Raw genomic sequence first — 20921 nt, forward strand, 5'->3', positions numbered from 1 at the left:
TCTATTCCCAGCTTGCCTACTCATGTGCTACGTGACTTTAGTTAAGTCACTTCATTCTATGTGCTGGTTTCCTCTGCTACTGTTTGTCTGACTTGTATATTTAGACTGTTAGCTATTTGGGCCAGGGAACCTATTTTATTATGTGCTTGTCTAACACAGTGGGTCCCCAACCTAGGTTGGGGCCTCTAGATGTTATGGCAATATATATCATAATAAAATTAATTCCCACTCTAAGAAATACCGTAGTTCTTTCCCACAGATTATACAAAAAGAAAGGAATGGGCTAGAGAGGGAAGGAAAGCGTGACCAAGAAAATCTGTATTTTCAGCATTTCCACTTGTGGGGAGAATTGTACCAATTTGAGAGAAATCAGCTCCTTTGCCAAATATGCTCCCATGATTTTTTAAAATATAATAAAAAATAAAAGTTTCCTGTTTCTAATATTAAATTCAGCAAATAAAATATTTGTGTAACTTTTCTGTTCCTTTCTGGTTCTCTCATTTTCCAACTTCTCTTGCTGTTTTGTCTATCATTTCCCTTTCTAGTAGTTGTTGTTCTTACCTATGTTTTTCTTGCTCCAAACTACTGTTCCTCTAGATGTCTCCCATATGCTTCTGTATGTTCAATTTTTTTTTTTTCCTTTTTGCTTGATTTTTTTTTACTCTTTTCTTTATTCAGTAGCAACAAACTGGACAACTGTAAATACCCCAAAATAAATTCTTCAAAGTTTCATTAATACAAAAATATTGAGACAAACACAAAGTCAGACCAAGTTCACTGAGTATATCTGGGGCCCAGATTTGTATTATAATCATGTGAAATTCGAGATTTAGAATGTGAAACCTGATGAAACTCAGTGGTTTAGACTAAGTTTTGCTTTGAAAGGTTGGATTCATTTGAACCTGAAACTCAAAACAAAAATCAAATCAAACTGCAGTGCAGAATCAAATAAGATATTTGAATATCACAGCTCTAGTGCTATTACACAGTTGCATTTAGTTTGCTCAAATGCATTCCTGTTCACCAATGCTCCAAGAACTACAACTCCCTGAATAACCTGCAATAATTTCTTCTTTCCTGCAAAGAAAACTGTTATGAGTTTGGTGTAAGAAGATTTATCTAAACCCAAAACACAACTCATTGTCTCTTCTGTAAATTAACGGATAATAAGGAGTGACACTTTGTTGGAAAGACTATTTTCCAGAAACCCTGATTCTCTCTCGCGCGTGCTCTCTCTCTCTCTCTCGTGTAAATCAGGAGTAAGGTTTCTGAGTTCAGTGGATTTACCCTGGTGTAAAAGGGATTAATTCATAAAAGAAACAGCCTGGGACTGTCCAGTTGCTAGGGTTCAGTGTGTGCTCTTACATATAACAATTGCTGTCTCATCTGGCCACAATACCATATCATACAGTTTAACTTTGTTAGAGTATCAAAGCATGGTAAATGGAATCCATTGTTGGCAACAAGTGACAACTCATCATCTCTGCCTGGAAGGACTGAGGTTCTTTGTTTGTTTGTTTGTTTTATCCTCCTAATGAAGTAGTTATTGAGCCAGATTAAAAATTAATGTAATATAATGTCTCATTGACAATGGAATAGCTCATCATGAAAGTCAGTAATTTTGGCTCTTTGCACCTTTGTGCTGGAATTCTTTAAACCTACAGTATTTTTACACTATTTTACACTTTCCAATCTCAGTTCAGTCATTTTCCAGGAAACTGTTTATGGCCTTTATTCTGAAGTCAGAAAATGAAATAATGCAATATGTTAAAAAATCAACCCAATGAAACCCCTGAATATTTATTTTGTTGATACAGTATCTCACTAGAAAACATGTACCAATCTACTGTCCTTTCAGTTTAAGATTATTTTTGAATTATATTGTTTCATATCAGCACTCAGTGACACATTGGCAACATAACATGATGTGATGGGATGCTACCAGTATGACATGATGAGATGGTTAAAATCTGAAGCTACACTCAATAATTTTTTTTCTAAAATGCCTGACCTGAGTAGATAAAATTGATCCACACACAGAAATAGATAAAAGCCCTGTACATATTCACATGCTTCTTAGCACACTATAAGGAGGCTTAAGCTAGTGAAAGAGACTGCTGACTCTGGCTGGTAGTGTTACTTTTTCTTAGTGAAGAACAAACATTTTAGGATGGATTGTGACTTGCAGGAAAGGGAATTAGAACTCTTGTATGGGCTACTCTTACATTGATTCAGCCACTGCGGCAGGTGGGTGAGGAGGGATTTTTATTGTATGTGCACTCTATAAACCATTCACTTTTACTGGTGGCCATCAGTGAGGGGGATCAAACATGGAACCTCTAGCATTTAAAGTACGAGCCTTTATTGCCTGAACTAAAAAACCCCCCAGCTCTGTTAGTTTATCAACCTCTCAGTGTCCCAACCACCATTACAGAGAGCAGAGCACCACCCTGAATGGAGGGGTGGATTGCAGGAATATTCTGTGGAAAATTGATATACTGACAGTCAAGGCCAGATCCTCAGTTACTGTAAATGTGTATAACCAATGGAGCTACACTCTTTACATCAGTGGAGGATCTCACCCTCAGACCTTGCAGTGAGGTGCAACCTATATTTTATGAGGTTCCTATAATATCTCTTCCTTTCCTGTGATAAACCCTGCATCCTGAAGTTCATGTGCTCATAGAGATGAATGGTGAGGGCCTGAGATATCTATTCGTTTCTCATTTAAGCAAAAACTGCTTCTCATCCATAAATAAAGGCAGCAACACCACTTGGCAAACAAACTTCTATTAAGCAGCTTCCCTTTGAGTTAATTCTTTGCAGGCATATTTATGAGCTCCAAGCAGTGGGCGGAACAGAGGAATGGGGGGGCGGGGGAAGAGGAGAGCTAGAGATGGGTGGAGAGCTGGCTCAAGAGCTTGGAAGAGGTTCTTTTGTTGCTGACACCTGTGCACTGTTGCCTCCTGGTCCTGCCCAGGTGCTTGCACCTTGTCCCGGCCCCCACCCTGGTGGCTGATGCCCTGTGTGCCCCCTGCCCAGGTGCCAGTCTCTGTCCTCACCTCCCACATATGTATGGAACATCCCCAGGTACTACTCCACACTCGCCTGTAAGATGTTGGTGGGCAGAAGCATATTAATGCCCCATAATATTTCCATTGTGGGTTGCTAGCCCTACCTCTTCCTTCCATGGTTCTACCACCACAGGCCCAATAACAAATACCTCTGGCAGAGCTGATTTAACAAGTATCCAGAAATGAAATCCGTAAGATGCTGGGAAATCCTTCCAAACTTCCTTTCCTTTTGGTGGCAGAATTTTGACAAAAGCCCCTGGAAGATCCCAAGTGACTCCTCCAGTACATTAGCACAATCCTAAATGAAGCAAGCAGCCTGCAGCAGTGGGGAAAGTAGGCTGCAGATACTGTCTATGGCACAGACTTTACTGTAGTGCAATAGGGTGAGTTCTGTGCTTCAAAGGTTGCCCAGATTTGACCATCCAAGGAGGAAAAGGAACTTCTGTATTGTCTGACACTCTTATTTGTTGTTTGTTTTCCAGTAGTCCTGGGAGGCCCCATTGTGCAAGTCATTGTACAAAGCACATAGGAAGAGACAATGCCTGCCACAAAGAGCTTACAACAGACAAGATGGGAAGGTAGGAGAGGGAATGACTTGCCCAAGATCATACAATGGGTGGGTGGCAAAGCCAGGTTTCCTGAGACTCAGTCCGGTGCCTATTCCACTTACCTTCAGTGCTTCCTCTCAAAGGTCACTGAGAAGTGTGACTTGTAGGGTTACAATATAAAATGTCCGCTTATCCCATTTAGTTTCTTTACACTTTGAATAGTTATGCAATTACAAAAGTGACCGTTCTTACTGGGGGCCTAATGCAGCTGCCATATTTGGAGGAAGTGTGTATGTATGTTTTACTCCTGCATTTTTTACACAGGCAATGGGAGCTCGATTTGAGTACGAATTGGAGAACAGGGCCTAGTATTAACCAGATTCCTCCTTAGTGTTGAACGTTTTGACCTGTATGTTGTGGGAACATGGATTTTGAAATGAGTGCTGCAGAGTTAAAAGCTGAATGTTATAAAACTGTATATACCATAGATTAAGACATTTCCCAACATTTCCTCAATGTTTTTCTCAAATTTATCAGTTGGAGAAGTGCTTCTTCATGAGCCAGCATAAACAATGTCAAAGGAATTTAGCAATGGCTGTTTGACCTTGGTCACTCATTTTAATTGCTATATAATACCTTGAGACCTATTACAGATCTCTTACCTTTCAAGCCATCTGCTGTCTGATAGTGGTGCACGGTGTAAAACATAAAAGGATACCTTCTCCATTCCTAAGTCATTTTGACATGATGTTTTATTACTTTCTCATGCTAGTGCACACACAGCAAGTAGCATCAGCTCTATCAAAAGATTAGTGTTAACCTTAAAAGAGACCTAAATCTATGGATAAGGTTCTGAGATGTAAATGTCAAAGGACAGTGCTGGAAATGCTGAAATAAGCACCCAAAGCTCCAAATACCAATGTATTAAAAACAAAAGACGCTACCTTGTTTAGTTCTTGTAATTGTTTTAAAGTTGAAATTAATCTTAGGTTTACAAAGAAGAAAAAATGGGATTTCTTCAATTCAGGACTGCCTGAATGGACTTATAAATAAAACTGTCCATTTATAAGATGAAAGTACAATCAATCTGTTTTATGAGTATAAAGAGAACAAGGATTCTATATTTATGTTATAAACCTAGAATCATTTAAAGCCCATTCAAACCATCCAAAAAGTGAATCATCTTAAATTTCTGCATCAGTCATGGATTTCATTGGGTTGCTTTCCTGGTATTAAATAAAAATAGTTTTTAAAGGTATGACTTAAATGAATTTCCCTTCTGGGAATTTGCAAAGCTAGTTTTTATCCTAAAACCTACTTAAACTTTCAGTTGATATTGTTGTCACTTTTTATTTAAAAAAAAAAAATCAAATTAATGTTAAGGGCATGTAGAAGGAAAATCATGAAATCCTCCAAATTACTGAAACTATAATTACTTTTAAAAAATATTTATTACTTTTTACTGAAAAAGATAAATACAACTGTATGAACAATTATTAACTGCAAGGCCAGCTCTTAATACCAATGGGCAAAATGGGGATTGAATACAGTTTAACGCAGGAATGAGTTTGGTCAATTGTTTGTATTGCATGGAAAAAATAACACAGCACTAGCATCTAAATAAGGCATTATAGCTTCATATAACTGAGGAGAGAAAGGAAGACGAGGAGTAGGTAGTGATGGCTGTGTTCAAAGTTATGTTCATTGTCCATTTAATACCAAATTTGACCATTCATTGTATTCACTAGTGTTTGATTAGGTTGGTGATGGGATGTACCAGCCCTGCATTAGGCCAACGGGGAAGGACCAATCACTGTGGGATCAGGAGACACACCCTCTCACCCCCGCTGCTCATGCTCAAGGTGGAAGGGACAGATAAAAGCTTCATAAGCCCTGTTTCAGAACCTGGTGGAGTAGGTTGGGCCCAGGTTCCCCTGTTCCTCTCCAACTGCTATTGCCTGCCCCAGCCAAGAGGTTATGGGCCTATAGATTGTTTGCTCTGCTCTGCCCCATCCAGAAGCAGCTAACTGTTTGTTCTGGCCTGCTTAGAGGGTAAGAGACCTCTCACCCCCAAACTGCTATTGCCTGCCCCAGCCATGAGGTTTAGGGGCCATAGACTGTTTGCTTTGCTTTGCCCCACCCAGGGGCTGAAGACTGATTGTTTGTTCCATCCTGCCTAGATGGTCAGAGCCCCCCAATGGCTTTTGTTTGCCCCAGCCAGGAGGCTCAAGAGGCATAGACTGAGTGTTTGCAGGGCCCTGATAGGGGCCCTCAGTGCCCCCAATCGAAATTGCCTGATCTGGCAGAAGTCCCAACAATTGTATGAAGGGGTGCACCAACCTGCTCTGGGCCGACGGAGGTGGCCTCAGTCAATACGCAGGGCCCTCAATGATCCAGGGAATTATTTATTTTAATTGATTTTGAATTAGAACATGAATTACCTATACAATTTATTAAACTAGCACTTGGAACTAACTAGATGACTGCATAACCTGAGCACTACTCATAAATACAGATCTTCAGAAGTTCATACACTTTTACATTACTAGATAAGGATTATTTATATGGGACCAGATCCTTCTGGAGAGGGAGTGCTCAAATACCCTTCCTGTCTTATGTAAGGGCCAGGTAGACGTTCAAGTCCAATCGAGAAGGCACTGCCTCCTGCCTATTTCCAGATGGGTTCACAGTGCCCCGAAATGTGCCCCAAGAAGTAGAATGTGAACCCACTTTCTGATCTCACCATCCAGTGGAACAGCACCAGTGCAGTCATCGGAGTAATCTGCGCTCCACACAGGATGTTAGTCTTTGGTCCTCCTGTTCACTAGGCCACTTGGGAAGAAATTCTTTTATTCTGAAGTGCAATTTGTGTATTGCTTTGCTCGAGGCAATGCTTCATTGCACTCGTCACTGACATAAATTGGAGTTTTGATCATGAATCTTGAACAATATGCAACATGGACCAGAGTAGTTGTATTACATTTGCTTCATTCAAAATTAGATTTTAAAATTATATGTGATCTTTTCTGCTACTCCTACTCATGGAGGGTGGTATCTATTCTGTATTGTAATTCTCAGTGAATAAGGCACTGCTCTGCATGAGTAGAAAGTATCAGAATAGGGTTCTAAAATGTTTTGGGGTTTTTTTTTTGACAGATCAGAAGGATTTGCTATTATGAGCAGCTAACCATTTATTTTCATGTAAATATCCAAAAATGTGCTCTCAAAACCACACATAAATATAAATATTTTTTCTGTACACTCCAATAAGAGCACTGTATCATGACTAAATTATGCTGACTAGAAAGGAAAAAGGCATTTTAATCAAAATTTCCTTCCTTTTTGTACTATCTATAAGTACCATAGAATCTAATCTAGAGTTCTGTAATGTTTTGTTATGTTTTCCCACCTTTCTTGAAGGTTGCCAGTAATCTTTGAATCATTCACTCATTTATGAAGTTTCTTTCCACCATCATATGCATGTTTTCAAAGAATACTACAAATAGTTTGTCATTTGTATTTATCTAAGCATGTGCATGACAGAACAACAAGGAATGGTTTTCATTTCTCTCAGGGACAAGTGGTTTACAATAATATCCCACTTTTTTCTGTTTTGTTGTGTTTTTCAGATTTTAGAGACTTGTTACTGTAGGGCATAGTTCCTTCCCATTGCCAGATGATTATAATGACAATCAAAGAGCAGCCCTGTTAATCGGATAAGTTCAGTGCATAATACTCCCTGAGCAAAACACTGTCTTTTCAAAAGCTGCTGACACCTTGTGATGAACTCTGAAGGGTGCTCCATTTAGAAAGCATTCTGTTCATCAAAGAGTGCTGTTGAACCATTTGTTTATATATAATTATGTGTGCTGCAGAGCTTGGAAACTATGTAGTGAGAAAAGGGGCAATCTTTAGTCTCAAGGCCAGATCCTCAAAAGGTGTAAATTAATTTTAGTTCCCTTGACTTCAATGGACTTTGACCAGTTTTTGCCAGCTGCAAATCATTCCCCCAGATTTTATGTTAAATTAATGTTTCTTAGTGTAATCTTTTAATCTGAGGATTTGATTAAATAACTTGTTCAAGGGTATGTTCCACCACATCCTAACACCACATATTGTCCCTTAACTACTATTTAAAGATATGGGATGGAGTCCAATAGATCTTCTGCAATATTTTAAATGGCATCAGTGTCACCTTTGCATCCCTTGCTGTTCTGCCACTGCAATCTATGAAGAGTGTAAGGAGCCTGATTTTGAGAAGGGAGGAAGGTGTCAGTGTTCCAACAATAAATCACTGATGTTTGGAAATGGCCAAAGCAGCCTCCATATAAACATCTACCATGCAAAATGAACAACAAAATGACAGAGTTTAATTAGTTATGGTTATAAGTCATCCGCTCTGCACATAAATGCCCACCTGAATGGGATTTGAATTACAATTAGATTTGGGAAATCAAGCTTTTGTGATTCTTTATTTTTATAATGCAATTTTTTATTATAATTCTTTCTCCTTATTTTCTGTTTGTATGGATAAAGTCCTTAATACAAATATTTTAAAAAATAGAAAAAAGTTGCTTATTTTTTTTATTTCTATTCTCTCATTCTTTACGATTTAAAGAGATTGAGATACTATGAGATTTGTTTATAAGAGATTGTCCACTTTAGCTAATCCTTACTGGAAGTCATAATGCTATTATTATTGTAACATTACAATTGCTTGTTGTACAAATTCTTATGAGGCCACCAGCTGAGCATTCTACAGCTTCAGGTAGGTACTAAGTAGCAGGATGTGTTAGATTTCATGAGGCAAATTCTGTTACATATCCTTGTAATAAAGGAAGATTGGAGAGTAAATCAATAAACTGTAATGACACTGAGTAGAGGCAAAATTGTTTCCAAAAATAATGTTCATAAAGTTTTCCTATGAGGCATCAGATCTTCTTTAATAATTTGCAGATAACAAACACACACTATTTATTTGCACTGATTTCTGATATTTTATGTTTAGGGAGTAATTATGGCTCTTCCTGCATGTGTATGGGGGAAAAAGGGATCAAATGATCCTCTTCGCCTTGCGGCTTGGTCACCCATGTACAACGTAGGCAGTACATGAGGGCGGACAGTCCTCTAACTCTAAAGCAGGGCGGACAGTCCTCTAACTCTAAAGCAGGGCGGCCAGTCACAACGGTTGGCCTCACACTCCTGTGTTCCAACTCGCACCCGAGGAGAGTGGGTGCTACAGAAGCTGTAGTGAGCATTCAGGAGTATCAGGATACTCTCAGACTCGGACAGACTTTCTGTCACAGCTCCTTAGCTGGTATGCATTGGCATAGCTCTGATGACTTCAATGGAGAGAGAATAATTTGTACGTACTGGGGATCTGCCTCTCTGCCTGCATCTGCACTGCCTAAGCAGAATATCTTAATAAAGTTCTGATTGGCCACCATGTGCTTAATTGCATCATTTAGGGTATGATCCATTGCACACTGAAGTGAATGGAAAGACTGCTGTTAACATCATTGGTCCTTGGATTGAGATTTTAGCCTTTAGAAGGCTAAAGGATAGAAATAAAACATTTTTTGTAAAAGGATACTAATCAGCTCAAATATGTCTACCTAGTGCCATTAAGGATTGGTGGTTTTTCTGAGCATATCTCACATGGATATGGCTAAACATGTACGATTTTTTTCTGGTAATTCTGTTGGTACCATTTTATTTTATTAACCTTTCTACCTAGTATGACCCACAGTGCATAAACACGAGGGCCCACATTTACAAATTCACTTACATAGTCTTTATTAGTTAAAAATGTGTAACACAAGAAGAAAAGTCAAGGATTTGTTGCAAATTCTCATGAATTTTGTATTTTCTTAGTCATAAAACCCCAGCTCCACTGAGCATTGCCTGCACAGCCTCATGTATTGTGTACTCCTTCAGAGCAGATTAAGATAAATTAGCCAAACTAGAACCACACAAAGCAAATTAGAGCCATTTTCAAGGGAAATGGAAAATGTCTGTAAATTATACCTCGTCTCAGCATCTGTTTGCTGTGTCTCTTTGACCAATCTATGATATTTACTAAGTCATTTTTTGAGCATTTCCTATTTGTTCTGTTGTTCTTGTCTTTCTTCCTCCTCCTTAATGCATCTATTATAAGTCTAGGAAAAAGCAGAAAAAATGCCTTTTGAGGGGACTCTTACATTGATTTATTTGTATTACATATAGTTTTTTTGGAGCCTAGTTACAGCCAGTAAAGTTTCCTTTGCTTGAGGAAAATCAATCCAAAGGGTGCTTTCTTTTATTACATAGCATAAAGAGGACACAGAGTTGTTGTCATTAAAATGTCAGCCGTGGTGTCTGAGATGTCAGCATTATATACTATAATAAACATAGGTAAACAGTGGTAATTTAAAGAAGTTACTGACTTTAATGGTGACCACTGTACGGGGATATGAGGAATTAAAGGTGCCACGTGTTGGCTCAGTCATAGTACGTCAGAATGATAGTTACAGTTCACTAGCTTTGTATATAATTGCATGGCCCATGTTGTCAGTGCTTGGCCTAAAAACTGACCAAGATATAAAGCTGTCACGTATTACATCTCTAAAGGCCGAGAAATTAAAACACACAGAGAGACAATTTATTATTTAACTTGTCCTGAACAAACAAGCTACTAGCCAGTGCCCACATGTACTTAGGCAATTAGATGAGCTACACAAGTCTCTAGTCAGTGACTTCACAAATGGAACCCAACAAGTACAGGCACATACAGTTACTTGGAGTGAATTTGATTAAATAAAATTGAACAAAATAATCTGCTGGATGGCCAATGCATATATCTTTCTGTCCCTCACTGAGCAATCCAGTTATTTTAAAATTTGAGGCCCACTTACATAGTTATAAACTGTATCAGGTGTTCTTATGCAAAAGAACACAAGGAAAGATTTGCAATATGCTAAACATTTGCCAAGTCTGCTTATCTTTATCTCTTTCCTAAAATGTGCGTTCCCTCTCTGTCTCTCTTCCCTGAGAGATCACCAATTATTTCTTCAGGCACTGCTCTTGTTTGTAAAGGCTATATAACCTTTTAGCTAAGATATATAAAGGTTAGGGCATCCAGTCAGATTGCAGAAACCATGCAATGTGGGTGTAGTAGCTCATTAAGGTATGGAGCTCGACAATAAAGTATGTCAGTGGGTTCAGCAGAATATGGAGTTCCTTCAGCAGACTATGTAATACCGGCTGTACTAAAATATGCAGTTCAGAGTATACTTGTGATTACTAAAATAATCAGCTTGACTAATAAAGATTATAATAATATGATGCTAAATCTTTGCAAGTAGACTTGGAAAATGTGGAATTTTTTAAGTAAAGCATGCAAATATCATCTGGATTAGTATAACAGGAACAACCTGACTTGATAAATATAAAGAAATTTAACTAGTAGAATCTGGAAGATAAAGTAGCAAGGCCAAGTGTTTTGGTTAGGTGCAGTTTGCTGCTTTAAATGTTTGAAATGGCATGTCATTTACTGAATACCTGATATAGCTTTAAAACTTTTTAGGACTATAAGAACCAAAATCTCAGCCAATTTGGTTTCAGTGGATTCATTCCTTGTATGTTGTTTTCCCTTTAGTTCTGGCTTTCATGATTTTAAAGGTGACCAGTTGTCCTTTATTTTTAAGGGGTGTCCCTCAACTGGTGCCCTGTGTCTAATAAGAAGTTACTAAGAAGCATTTGATTAAGCAATAATGAAGCAGTGGAAAACAACTATACGGTTTTGCATCCCATTTAAAACATTGTCCCTTAACAATAAGAATTGTCCAGTAATTTTAAAAACTATATTTTTGTAGGCACAAAACAGTAAAACATGCAAAATCCAAATTCTGGATGCCCTATGAAAGACGGAAGTCATGTGATAGGTGTCATGGTGTATTAACTGAAAAGATTTAACAAAAATGCATTTTTTCTAAAATTGGTTTGGAATGCAAACTCTTATGCCAATGTAATACTTAGTGATTTTAATGTATCTCAACTTCCCAATAAAGGTTTGGGTTTCTTGTAAGTATAACCTTACCTCTGAATTCCTGAATTTCTAAATCATGTTTTATTTTTTTAACTTGAATGTTGGTGAAAGGTAATTTACAATCCAAAACACGTATTTGTGCTTACAACCTTAACTTCATCTTGACAATTTTTTGGGAGGCGGGGGAGGCATTAGTTTAAGTAGATGAGGGTATCCTTAATAAAAGATTTTTCTAAGGCTTTCTCTCTCACTACTTCATCTAGGATGCTGGGTGGAAATTATGGTATAAGAGGGTGGGATTGGACTGCAAAGGAAGTAAAAGGGTAAAAGTAATCTTCAGCAGTTGTTTTGGTTATCTTTCTGCAACATCAGTAATGCTAACATTAACAACTTCCTAACACTACATGTGCTGTCAAGGTTTCTCTCACAACTTAGTCTAACACCTTTAAAAGGCAAAGATCATAGAACACTGTGAGCTTAGGAAATTTTTATGGTTATAGATAGCCAGGACCCAGATGTCCTTCCTTTATATTGACTTTTCTTGCCACCCTTTCGTCAACTTCCTTTCCCTCCACTGACAAGGCATGTGTGGTGCCCACTTTTCTCTCTGATATCCTAGGACCAATATGGCAACAACTACATTACTTATCCTGGGAGTCAGACCAGGTGGGTCCATTTTTTCTAACCAAGGTTTGGAATGTCCTTTGCAAAGGAAGAAGCATTTAGGGGGCATGTTCTGCAAGGGAAACCCTAGGAAAAACTCTAGCATCAGGAGGAATCTTAGGCTGAAGTTTATATTTTGTTGTTCTTAAGGATAAAAGACCCTAGAAAGTGGGGTCAAGTTATGGAGGCTAACCCAGTGTTGTATCTGTGCTAACCTGAGAGCAGGGTGAGGACTCAGTCTATCCGTAGTCCAATTCATTAACTTGCCCAGTCCCCGCTTGTTCCTTCCCAAAAAATATTTCTAATAATTAGCCTTGCTCACTGCCATGAATAAACAAAAAACATTTCTAAATCATTCTGTCTTAACTACTACATAGGCACATTGGACATGGGTACCGTACTCTGAAATGCACTGTATCACAACTACACTGATATCACATGTGTGTGGTGGTTACTGTTCTTGACAACATTGCCCCTCAATATATAATTATAAAGCCCTAGAGAGCAATACTCACTCCTCATTAAAATGCAAATATATGCAAAAGTGGATTTTTAAAGCAAGTGTTTAGGTAAGCATATTTTAATTTGAATCCCTTGCTAGTTACTATGATTAAAAACTTTTGGGAGGTAGATTTACCAATTTAATAAAGCAGAGTCCTTCAAAAAAGTACCACCATTTGTTTTCTCTAGCCATATTTCACCTATTTTCAAGCTTAAAACCCATTTGTATCTTTGTCAGAGACTCAGTGAAATTGCCATGATGTTTGTTTGATTTGTGCCGTTAGTCATATTTCATAGAACTTATTCATTGCTATCTCGCAGAATATCATCTCTCTCATTTCTACAGCAGGCATCTGAATACTCATTGAGTGGTTGCCAAGGAAAACTAGGAGGAAGATGGCCTCTAGAGCAAATACTTACTGTGACTAGATTTATAGCCAAAGGAAATGCGAGGATTAGTAAAACAAGTTATCAGACATATGTCTTCGTGACAGATGTGAGTCTGGGCTATCTTGTGTGAAAGAACTCTTGGTCTTGTCATTATTTTGCTCACTACTCTGATTACTATATATGAATAGAAGAGACAATGGGTCAACACTTCAGCTAGCATAAATTAAGTCAATGGAACTAAAATGATTTGCACCAGCTGAGGATCTAGCCCACTACATATATACAGGTAGATATTGGTACCTTTTAACAGTAACAAGATAGCCACAAAGTAATTGGTGCTGCATTAAATTATATCGCATATACACTTATACTATGAGTGTCCTGTATATCTGGTCCTTTTGACTTTAGATTGATGTGACCTCATAAGTGCAATTAAAATTCAGTCAGTGTTTATTCAAAATAAGGGCTCTTTTACATCACTTTCAAACTGCTGCAAAGGTGAGACAATCCATTTCTAAAAACACTTACACCACTTTTAAAGTAATTTCATTTTGCAATTTTCTTGTGTCTTAATCTGATTTTTCTCACTCTCCTCATGCCATTTGCCCCTGAAATGCTTAACTATAGATATATATATGAAAGGTTGTGCTGATGAAAGGTTTGAGGCTTTTAGGAGATTTTATTTTCTGTTGGAAGACCTTGACCATTTACATTTTTATTGATTTCCAAACACAATGGAGCTTTAAATTCAATACATTATATAACTGAAATAAGTGGCAAGAGTTCAAAGGTCTAAAATACAGAGAGATAAAAAATGGGAACTGGGGGGAAAACACTCCGCGAGTAATATTCTCATTAGTAATGGCTACTGACATTTTAATATTCCTTGATTAATATTGCTTAGGTTTGCAGTGAGTACAGATTAACAATACTTGTTTTTTTCTCCAGCGTGCTCTCAGAAAGTATAACTGATTTATATCAAGTACAGTAATTAGATTTCCAAACTTTGATAATGCCATATAGTCTGTGTCCACTTCCTAAAGAAGTCTAATGCCTGTTTTAAACCTCAGTTAGAATGGTATGAATTAGAAATAACTTCACAGAAATGAGATGAGAATAGTATTCTACTTTCATATTGTTCACAGAAACATCAGCACTGAAAGTATTGTTACCAGATTTGCCCATCACCTTGGGGTTCACTCATTTATTAGGCTTACTTTCCTGGAAGGAGGTGTGTGATTCTATTAATGTACTGCTGGTGTTACTTGTGTGTTCATATGGCTACAAGTCCCCTCCCAGTGGAGCTATCCTGCAGGACCTAAGGTTTTCAGGGCTGGGTTCCTCCAGCCCCAGATTCAAATAAACCCCCCACATATACACACACACACACATTCCAGATTAACTGAGGGCATCTGAGTGGACCAGGCTATCAGCACTCTCAACTGACCCCTTATATGTCCCTGAACTCAGCAGGCTGGGTGACACAGCACTTTCAGCGGCCACCCTTATATGCCCCTTTGCACCGCACCAGAATAGAGTACACTTCTGAGCAGGCAGGGTCCAAAAAGCACTTTTCAGCTGCTCCCCTTATTTGCCCCTGGACTCAATCAGTCTGGGTCAAACAGCACTTTCAGTTGCCACCCTTATATGGCCCTGGACTTTGCAGGCTAGGCAGAGCAGCGCTTCTCAGCTGCCTCCCCCCTCACTCTACAATTGTTCTAGCAAACCCCATAGGATTTTTGGGCATTCCAGGCTTAGGCTTAGGTAAAAGAAGTGTTGCTTCAGAGCAAGATAAGGAAGCCAAGAACACAAAGGAGTAAATGATGTTTGGAGAGAGAGACTGGCAACCAGCGTGATTATAAGAGTTATTTTATTGGCAGGTATATAAAACTTATGATACTAATAGTAATACCATACAAGGAGAGAAAAACAATCAAACACTTACAATACTACACAATTGCAGTTGGGGTATTGGAGAAGGCTTGATTACAAAAATAGAAAGTTATACCTGGACTGAAAGAGAGAGAGTGTGTTGGGGGAAGAAGGAGGGTCTCACCACTCCGTTCAGCTCAAAGGTTCCCAAGAGACAGGCTGTTCAGCTTAGGGTCTGGAGCGCTTGAGGCAGGCAAAACCCCCAACACGATCAGTCAGGAAAAGGGGAAGTCCCAGTGGACCTGATGCAGCATTTGGATCCAGGCATCAGAACCAGAGGTTTGAACTGGAGTAGAGGTTTTTGTAGGGAAGAAACAATGGTTCAAGGGAGAACACTAGGTTTGTTTATGGGTAAACAATGACTCAAGGGAGTATACCAGAGTGGTTTTCTTTATGCTGGACAATAGGAGCTGATCATTCCTGGCTATGGGCAGTGTTCCTTGAGGGAGCTCACACTGCAATCAGGCAGATTCAGTGTTTTGGATATCAATAACTAGAATGGTCTGATAACTGCAGAGCTGGGTGTGTGCAGTGTGGGTTCATTTACATGAAGAGCAGAGATCTCCCATCATGCAGTGCGTCCCTGCTTTGCCAATCCCAGAGTTCAGTGCGGTTTCTGCTTTGGAGCTTGGTTCTCCATTCGGTATGCTAATTCTCTTTCCATCTTCAATGTAGATGAGGCTTCTGTTCTTCATTCGATGTGCTAAGCGAGATGCCTCCTTTTTACATCTTTGATGTAGATGAGGCTAGGGGAGTTGCCTTAAACCTATCACCCTTGTTTGGAGGGGTTTAGGTGTTTCTCCCACTACCTTTTCATTGCTTTTGGTTTCTGGTTCAAGCAGAGGCTGGGGGAGGGGGGATTCAGGTGAGCCAGAAAGAGTAGGGGTTTTGCACTCTGGTTCCCCAAGAACAGTATCAACAGCATTTTGAAATATCCAACAATTTCAAGGTCAAACTTCAGAATTGTTTAATGATGTTACATCTGTGTGGAAGATGGAAATTCCATTTCATGAAGGATTTAGAGATTTTGAAATTTGGCTTCATTTCAAATCAGAATGGAATCTAATTTTGAAATTCTTCATAAAAGAAAATTCAGGAGGGAAAATGTTTTGATTAGAACATTTCATTTGGATTTAGACTTTTTAAAATTTTACTATTAACTTTTATAACATACAATTTAAAAAAATCAAAACAAAAAGTCCTTTCAAAATGAAAATTAAAATGTATCATTCCAAAAATGTTGAAACTCATCGTTGAAATTTTTTTCAGGTTTTTCTACTAAACAAAATTTCACCAAAATTGACGCTGTTGCAAAGCATTTTCAAGCCCTTTATTCTCTTACCATTTTTGTAGTGATATTCCATTTTTCATCATTATTCTGCCTCCTCACAGTGACTTAACAGGATGTCTCTGACCTTGCCTGCACGGGGAGGGGGACTAACATCAAGAATGAGAGAACAGTTGTTGAAAATTAATAATAATATAGTATGTAATGTTCAGAAAATTCATCTTCAAAGAATTTTACACATTGACTGGCTAATCTTTGCAACAACTTAGTAAGTAGGCTTGGAAGGATTTGATTTTTACTGATAAATATTGGTAAACATCAATTTCACTGTATACACATAACCCCCCAAAAATATTCCCATCAACAATAATTGAAATTTACAGATTGGCAAAGCAAGAAACTGTTGCTTGAGAACTTTTCAGAGTTTTATTTAACAATATTTACTTGGCATATTTTGATAATAATGTTGATGATTTGTGTTTTAATGGGTATAAAGTTTTAACATTTTGAATCTCACTATTTACTGTCATTGAATAATTATTGTCCGATGCCCTCAAAAAATCCTGCAACTGTGAAAATTTAAATCAATTAAACATTTTTTACAAACCAAAAACATAATTTGGGGCAAATGTGACCATTTAAATCAATAAAAAAAAATTAAGAAAAGTTTTAAAATATCTATATGATCTGTCAAAAAAAAGAAAATCAAATTCTGCCAAGCAAATGTATAAGGTAGTAGAACATGAAGACTAAAACAAATAGGTTGGGGTTAAAACTGGTCAAAATATGGTAAAGAGCTTTTGTGAAAAATTTTTTAACAATTCTAGTTCCAGAGTTCAAAAAGCGACTTTTTTTATTTATTCAAAAATTTTAACAAAAGTTCTTGTGAAACGCTTTTGGTTTCTAAGAAGAACTGTGAGGAGAAAATCTGAAACCCAACATAAAATAAAAATCAGTTTCTGGTTCTGTTGAATAGAAGAATAATGTAAAGAAAAAATTGGTGAAAATTCTTATTTAAAAAAAGCTATTTCTCCATGAAAATATTTTTGTCCTAATATTTTTTGACAAGGTCTAGTAGAGGCTAAAATCTTTATCAGGTTCAGAAATTAGGCTGATTCTGAGCTGTCAAAGACCTCTGAAAATCAACCATTTTTTTATTTAGTTTTGCTAACTAGGGAAGGGACTCAGCATACACCTCCTGGCACACCTGACCAGTCATGGCCCCATCACTTCCCTGCTTCTTTGGTATGTCTTGCACCCCAACGATGAAGGGGAGCAATACCTGTGCTTTGTGGTGCCCTCTTACTGTAACTGCATACTATTAGTAACAGGAGGCACAAGAAACAGGGGAAATTCTTTAAAATCCATGGATCAGCAAACCACACTTGTTTTGTTGTACATAGCTGTTAAAATGAGTTCTATCATTAGCTGATCCAAATATAAATACAAGTGCCTAGTGATCTATTGTCAGCACTGATTTTCACTTTTATGTGAATTATTAAAATATTTTCACCCCTAATGTGATATGCAGAGCAGAGCATCTACTGGTTGCACATAGTCTGCACAGATACTACAATATTAAAGTTTGAGATACAAAAGTAGTCATTTTCCCCAGGCCATTCTGTATGAGTTGCATAAAGTCTGTTTTACTCTTGCACTCATATGTGCCACCTGCCAGCCCAAGCAGCAGGCATAGAGTGAGAATTTTTGATTTCTTGGTGTTTTTGTTGTAAATGCAGTACTTCAGCTGAATATGTACTAAATAGAAATTCACTGTGGGGGTGAAGGGTGAAAGGAAGGCTTTGTATATGCTGTCTGTGGGGCTACTTCGTGTGACTATTTCTGAGGAAGGAAGTTTGGGTGAGGTTGTATGCATGTGAGCAAGGTTGTGTCAGGCTGCTAGTGGAGTGGAAAGTGTGTGTATAACAGGATGGTCTGCCCCAAGGTGGCCAACCCTGTTTAATTAGCCCCACTCTGCCACATTGTGACTTAAAAAGGGAAGAAGCCCAGTAATTTGGAGCTGGCTGTGGAGGAGACTAGTTGACCTGTATTGTGGCTAGAAAGCTGAACCAGGGTAATGGAGTTAACTCGTGTGCTAAGCTCCTGGAGCACAGAGACAGGCTCCAAGAAGGGACTCTTGGGTCCCATGTTCCACAAGGAATGGGGAGACCAAGAGGAATGAGGGGCTCAAAGCCTGAGAGGGGTGAAAGATGCTTCAGTAGTGTTTTGTTTGCAGCTCTGAGTTCTACTGAGGGGCTCCATGGGAGAAGCCCTGAGCCCTGCTGCTCTGGAAAGAAGAGTGTGATTTAACTGAGTTCCTGGGTGATTTAGAAGGATTTTGCTGTGGGCCCATCTGGGAGTTGGGCAAAGCAACTTTGAAGACATCACCTGAGAGAAGCCAGCTTCGGGTCTGATCAATTATGACTGAACTTATATACCCCAGAAGGGGAATAAACTTTTAAGTGATCTAGCTGGAGGGCTAGGCCACAGAAGAACTAAGAGGGAGGTGACCAAGGCCCAGGAAACCTCTCACCCAGTCATAAGGGGGCTTCAGCCGGTCGGTCACTTCTGTGTACATAGAGCTCAATCTGGGCAAGGGATCCATGTGTGTGTCTCACTATCTGTGGAGTAGCAGTGCCATGTGAGCCTATTTACATATCAAGTATGATGATTCGAAGTAGCAATCATTGTTAAATTACTTCTGAAAAAACAAAGAAAGTTGTTCATATTTATTTCATTTAAAAAAAAAAAAAGTTTTAATCTCATAAGTAAAAAAATGGCTCAAGAGTTTTTGCTCAGACTTTCCAAAAAAAAATTAACCTTGGCAAAAATGAAGTTTCAACCAAAAAGTAACTATATTGTAAAATGATGTGTGTTATAATGGATGTTAGAACAAACAATTTTTCAACTTTGCTTATACTATATGCATAGTAGATATTGTGGATGAATTTTCAAGGCAGGTTTTCAAAAGATCTGTCTGTTCTCTACTTCCTTAACTGTAAATGGCCCCTCAATGGAAGCTGCTATTTTAATTATACTTCTCAGCAGGAACACCAGTCTGATGCTACAGAATAGGGCTGATTATACATCCCTCATGAATGCATGAATTTTCAAAGTTGTACCATAAATTCTATTTTTTAAGGTAATACCATTTTTACATTAACCATTGTTAAGTCCCTGTGTTTATGCATATTCTAACAGGAGCTCAAGTCTCCTAGTCTCACCTGACATCATACAAGTGTTAAGATGAAAGCTGCCTACATGATTGTTAATTTTTTTTAATGTATAACTACATGTAGTAACTTTAATCTTTTTAAAAATTGTTTTCCTTTAAGAGCTTGACTATTGCCTAAATTGTAGTGCTAGTTTCAATTTTTTCCATGAGTAGTTCTCTCATATAGCAAATGAGGGCTGTAAATATGAGGCTAGAAACTGCTACTGTAGACAGATTAGCTAAGAGAAATATATTGTGGCATATGGATATTTATTACTAGAGCATCAAATTTTCTCTACTCATATGTACAGTCTTTAGGAACTTATGGTCTCCCCTAGGTATTCATATTTTATTTTGAAGCACAATAGCACAGTCCCACATGAAAATGTACTTGTGCAGGTATCAACATGTCATCAGGTCTCAGAAGGTAAACTTAGTCAGCAGTTGGATTTAAGAACTATAGAAAAAGACTCAGGTTCTGCCTGAAGGCATGTTTATAATTCTTTCCTCTGAGTCAGTGTACGGGGTTAGTTCTACACTCCATTCAAGTGATGGCCCCTCCAATGGTATAATGCGGACCACCTGTGGTCACTACATTTCATAGCCCTTTTTTACAAGGGTTAGGGGAATTGCCTCCAGTATTATGGCCAAAATCAAGCCTTCCTAGATTTCCCCTACATTTTCAGTTAGATGCAGTATTTTTCTTCACCTCCTAGCCTAAACTGTTGTGTATTGTTGCTCTGTGCTACTCAGCAGTTGCCATACGTCACTCCCAGAAGAAGCTACATAACACTGGCAGACAAAATATTTTCTACATAGATAAGACCATATTTGGCCTTAACTTGTACTCTTTTTGTATTTATTTTGGGGTTTATGGACTTGCACATGGTGTAAGTCACTGCCAAACTGGACCCATCACTTGCTCCATTATTTAATTAAATACATATAAGGCTATTTTCATTATCAGTGATCATGATGAGTGATTATGGTTTATCACATACAATATCAGTGTCTAAATTACTGTATAAAAAGACCCTCTGTAATAATAGTAATCTTTATATTACTAAGATGTATCATCTAGCAGTGTCAGTCATGAGTAATTAGCTACTTTGCTAGAGGTCAGTTGTGCAGAAGGATGCATTTCTGATTAACATTATAAACACATTTTCAATGCTATATTGCTGTAATTGTAGTAATGATCTAATGCATCTTTAAGCAAAGTTGGCAGTGAATTTGGAATGTCTGTAAATTTGTACAGTGTGATGTTTGTGTGTGTGTGTATTTT

The sequence above is a fragment of the Emydura macquarii genome, unplaced genomic scaffold, assembly GCF_026122565.2.
Source record: "Emydura macquarii macquarii isolate MOO-44397 ecotype Brisbane River unplaced genomic scaffold, CSIRO-AGI_Emac_v2 contig_3477, whole genome shotgun sequence".
NCBI classification, from domain to species: domain Eukaryota; kingdom Metazoa; phylum Chordata; order Testudines; family Chelidae; genus Emydura; species Emydura macquarii.